This window comes from Lycium barbarum, chromosome 7, assembly GCF_019175385.1.
Source record: "Lycium barbarum isolate Lr01 chromosome 7, ASM1917538v2, whole genome shotgun sequence".
NCBI lineage: Eukaryota > Viridiplantae > Streptophyta > Magnoliopsida > Solanales > Solanaceae > Lycium > Lycium barbarum.
This window is the reverse complement of record NC_083343.1, coordinates 27,152,424-27,158,495: the sequence shown is the minus strand read 5'-3', so window position 1 is coordinate 27,158,495 and position 6,072 is coordinate 27,152,424.

The following is a 6,072-nucleotide window of genomic DNA, read 5'->3' as shown; positions in this document are numbered from 1 at the left end:
AGTAAGGAAATAAACTGGGGTATACCAAACCCCAACCATTTTCATCCATGGTTGGGCCTTCATGTCATTTTTACCCATGACTGGGCCTTCAATATATTAGCTTCCCTTTCTTCTCTTTTGGACTCAATGACACTTGAAAGAATTTTCCCTATTGGGTTTTTGACCCAATAGGGTGGCTGGACCTTGGCCCGAGTGGCCATGCAGTAGAGAGGGAAAGAAACAAAAGACCCCGATTAGTTTATATTTTACTGTTCCTATCATACTATACACACATATACATAGTGCATTAATGCTTACAAGTTCTATTCTATACATAAATATACACATGTACAAGCAACATATCCTATTTATTCATAAGCTCATATGATGTGCATATTTGTTTTCCATGTCCTTAAAACTCAAACCCCAAACCTAGGTGGTGGGAAGGCAAATTCATCCCCCTCTCTTATTCCTGATGCCACACAAGTTCCAAGAGGTTTCATGAACCTCCGGCATGGCTGGTCACCAGGGGAAGGCTCAAACTATACCCCCTGTCACCTAAACTGCCTCTCAACCATCAATAATCATGGAAGACACAGATCCACATACACAAACACATGGCATGGAATAAATAGGATAGGTCCAATATACATGTATTTAGAACAATCATAAGTCAACTAGAACAGATGAGAACAATGAGAGTAGAGGGGAATAGTTGCAGCAAGCAAATTAATCTCATGGACCAAAGCCAAGGCATCAAGTATGGCTTAAACATGGAGAAAAGAAAGCAATCTGCATAGGCATAGTGTGGCCAAGACTAAACTTAAACCAAGTAATCACAACACATGTAGTTATATGGGAATAATCTAGTTCTTGACAATCTTGAAGCAAGTAGATATGGCAAAGTATGAAGACACACAAGGATAGGGTAAATCACCTTTTGACATGGCACAACACAACACAATAGACTGGGCATTCACAAAGTACATGTAAACCTATTTAAGCAAAATCCTCAAATGAGCCTAGACATTTTATGCACAGTTCAAGTAAAGGTTCTTGTATTTAGGAATTATATTCTAAAGTCTAGGTGATCCTCACATAGAGTACATGAAATAAATAGGGGGAACCAAACTATAATCCTAACAGACATGATATGACAAATCCAAGTAGGTTGAAATCAAAGTTCTTTTTATTGAACAACCATCTACTAGTATGGTGGTGCATTACTCTCAACAGAATCTAGTTTGAGACACAAGCAAAAATGAAAACGAAGCCAAGATCAACTGTAGGAAAATTCTAAAGAACTTTCAAGTCCTAATGGTTCTATGTAGCGGACATAACCTTAGGTACAACAACTACAGTTTTCCACATAACTTAAACAAGGAGAAGGGCAAAAAGTCCCATGGATACACATAAGATTTACATTTTAGTCCAGAGTTTGAGATTCATTTAGATCTTTTCTCCTTACCCTATTCTATTGCAGAAAAATACAAGTGGATTTTTAAAGGGATGCACATAATTTAAACATGTTCACAAATAATAGCCTATTTCTAACTTTCATTTCTTCAAAACTGGCCAAGTACATAATATCCCTGGCTGGTTTTAATGCTGCATAAGTGAGAAAACACATCTACCCATCATGACTAAGTTCAGTTTTATCTTCTACTTGGAATTTAGACTAATGAACTCAAACACATCTCAAAATGGAAAAACATGCCATATTGTCCAAAGTATCACAGAGAAGGGGTCAAATATACCCTTCAGACTGTACTGCTACCTTAAATGGATGCAGGCTACTAATTTCTTTACTTTTAGGTCTTCTCATGACTTAGGGAGAGGGGGAAGACAGGCCATCTTTCAGATATAAATTGAAACCACATCAAATGCACACAGAATTTACTTGAAGATCTAATCATGATCTTAACTTAACCAAATGTTAGAGGATCTGTTACATATTATCACATTATCTTCACAAAAAAAAAATCTTCTTGCCTTACTTTCAAAATGAACAGTATCCCTTTTTTGAAAAGCCTTTTCCTCTTTCTAGTTTTACTACAATCTTCATATTATCACACATTACCCAACCAAGTGAACAATTAATAAATGCACAAGAGAATCATTTTTTAGGATCCACTTAACTTACCAAAATGGCAAGGAAATATCAAATGTACAAAGGTAGGAGGTTACACCCCATAGGCTTTTGAAGAATGCCATGAAAATCTCTTATTTGGGAAGAAAGATACTATGGGTCAAGTAATGCTTGACCCTTTCTCAACCTTCTCCTAAGTTGTGTTTAAAAGACTTCCCCATTTAGTCAAGTGGTTTTGAACCCCAACATCTACACTTATGGTCCCTTTTTTTAACCTTTAGCATATACCAAAAGAAGATTGGACAGTTCATAGATCAAAACCAAACACTCTCTTAAGGTTTCAACTACTGTTTTCCCTCTTTTTCCTTTTATCACCTTCTTTCATTCAAACTAGAATTATAGGGTCTTTCCTATTTGTTTTCATCTTTTAAGTGTAGATAGTTAAGGACCATGAGTTATTATCACCATATTTTATCCATGCACAAAGAAAAGGAAAAAAAAGCAGACCATAGATTTAAAAGCCTCAATCTTTAAACTATTCAAAACTGGACAAACCATAACCAAACTACTTCATTTTACCCTTATCTTAATGTTTCAAACTTGTTAAATTTTAACACTTGGGATCCTCTACCAAATTAAGACCTATACATGAATGAAATGCAGCACAAATGCAAGAGTATGGCATATCAGTCCATTTTCATAACAAGTTTACTTCACCCAGATAAAATAATTAATGGGGATAGGACCAACAACAGGAAATCACAAATAGAAGATCAGACTTCCCTCCTAGACACTATTTCTTTCCATTTTTATACTTTTTAATTCCAACATGATCACTGAACAAGTTACAGATTGACAACCATCTTGTTAGCTAGTTACTAGTTAGATTAACTCTAATTAATCTTCAAATGGGAACTTGATTCTACATTTCCTAAAGTTAATCATTTCCTTTCAGTTTCCCTTTTTACTAGACTCTAAACCTTTAGGAGTAGACCAATTTCAAATGTGAGACTTGTGACATGAACTACACAAAACAAGTTATGGACTCTATATGTTAAGCAACAAGTTCAGACAAGAAACTAAAGCTTTTGACCAAAACAAGGAAGGAACAAATTCTGCACCCAAGCATCTCAATCATGTTAATCCTAGGATTTGCTACAAATCATAGACCATTAGCACACATTTACTACAGGTCATAGACTACTAGCACACACTCTGGCTTACACTAAATGAGAACATGATCACAGATATTGCCATTAACAATCAACCAGCCCACAAAATTAAGCTAAACCTAATTCCATTTTTATCTGAATATTAATTGATAAAGCAGCAAACTGTTAGCTCATTCTATTTTTCTCTACTCCAGGTGCGTGAGGTCATTTAAGAAGGAAAGGAAAGGAAAAATAAGATGATCTACTGTTATATCTTCAGAGAACCAGCAAATAGATTTAACTTATACTTAAATACTTATTTATTTTAAAAAGAGAACACACCAGCAATTGCATCTAAATCAACTTGTTAAGCTAAAACATCTGTAGTTAAGAAGATCCTGATAAGAGACTTTGTTTCACAAAGGAGGGTAGTTCATGACTGATTAGTAAAAAGATGTGATTTCACATTAGAAGCACAAGCACACATTACAGGAAGTCTATTCATGTTCATCTAAACCAACCTATAGACTGCCTTATCTCTTTAAACAACACCTAGGATTTTAGTAGGGGAAGATGAAATGAACTTCACTACATTGATCCTACTTAGGATTATAATTAACAAACTAATGTGACTTTAAAACTAATGAAACTTTTAAAGTACTTCAACCACACCCTTTCACATTAAACATGGAAACTTTAGAATCACATGAACAAAAAAACCAATAGGAAGATCAAGCAGCCTACTTCTTAAATGAATTTCAACACAAATTCACTTTAGTTCTACTGTTTTACCTTAAGTAAACCACAAGTTAAGCACAGAACTAAATAAGGCAACTCTTAGCAAATGAGAACCACCATTAACAAATATCAAACCATAAGCCAACTTAACTAACATAAATGCACTTAGACTAGGAAAAACTCTAAATAACAAAAATAAAATGAATTAAAATTTACCTTTTGCATGCGCAACCAAGAAAAGAACTAATTTGGGAGCTTTTGTGCTTCCAACCTCAACAAATCAGCCACACGAAAATAAAATGAAGTAAGAAAAATATTTTAACTGAGAAAACCCCAACTATTTTAGTGTAGGTTTTTTTTTAAATTATTTTACTAAGAAGATTTTTGAAAAATCTAAATTTTTCCAACTTCTTCAACTTTCAAATTTTCCCTTTTTTTATCTCACTATTTTTTCCCCTCTTTTTTTCCGACCTCTTGTTTTTGTGAGAGTGGGGTTCTATTTATATAACCCCAGAAGTTCAACCAACACTAACAAAAATGATGTGGGATAAGCCCTCTTCAAAACCCATATATTCAGTGAATAACAATCAACGTCCCAGATCTAAGAGTGTAGCCAAACATGCGGTCAGATCTGACCCTTCTTAGGTCGATCTGACCCAACAACTACGAACCAATAGGAAAATGACAAAAATAACAAAAAATACAACTTGAAAGCACTTGACTAAGAAATCTGAAAATAAAGAGTAAACAGGGATTTATACCATATTTGAGTAAAAGAATCATGAAATCGAGTAAAACTTTTGATACTTTCACCACAATGAGCATGCAATAGCTGCCTATGTCAGCAAAACCCTGTAAACTTGCCATTTTTGGCTGAGAGCCTAGGGAAATCAAAGGCGGCACTTAGGGTTTCACTAGAAAGGGAAGAAAGAGAGACGAGGGGAAGGGGGTTGGGGTTGGTTTGAAAATAAAAGGGGAGTAGCCCCCCTTATCTGTTTAATGCGAACTGGGCCGGGTCTCAGCCCGACTTTGGGCTGGACCTGGCCAAAAAATCTGAATATATATAAAGGGCCCTATTTGTTTTATGTATACACTGGCCCTATTCATTTTATGTATACACTAAGTGTGTGTGTGTGTATATATATACACATACTTTGTGTATACATATGTATATCTAATATAAAAAAAACAAATAATTAGAACAATATTAAAATTGATGAAGTTTTAATTATAGGAAAAATTAGGCCATAATTATTTTATTTAAAATAGTTTAAAAATCAGCCAAATTATTAATGAGCCTAAAATGGCCTTAATTAATTAACCTAGCATGATCATTTCACTTATGGCCTTTTTGGCCTAATTAGAAAATTTTGAAATTAAATTAAACTGGTTATTTCAAATAAAATCATTAACAGGCTGATTTTGCAAAATAACTCTAATCTCTTTAAATCATGAACTGACTAATTTAATTATGGCCAAGGAAAAATATATTTATATAAAAAGGATCAATTTTCAATAATTATCACTTAATTAATTAATTATCCTAATTAAAACATTTATGGGCAATTATGTCTATTTTTGACAAATCATGCATATTATATAAAAATCAGAAGTTCAAAGGGTTAAATAGTTAATTACTTAAATTATTTAAACTACTCAAACTTCATGGATTAAAAGGAAATAAGTATTTGCAAAAAACATTATTTCTTGATAATTTTAAATAATTAAATAAATGAAAACCCTTTTCTCTTTTTCTCTTTTTGTTTTATAATTAAATTTAACAAAATCTCATAAAATATCATGAAAGTACTCACTAATTTCCAAATTAATTTATGATGTATAAAAATCCCTTTTATTAATTTAAGGGAAAAAATATTGACTTGGACAATTTATAAAAATCATTTAATTATTTCAAGATGCTCAGCTCATTTATTTATTATCCGGGGACTCTGAGTGATTAAAATAAATTATGGGAGGTCAAAAATTAGGTGTCAACAACTGTCCCTTCGGTGATCGGGGATGGAGGGACCATCCCTGAGCAATGAAATTTGACTAACCTTAATTTTTTACTGACCCGGCTCATTTTACCCTTTGTTTCTATGCAATTTTCACATA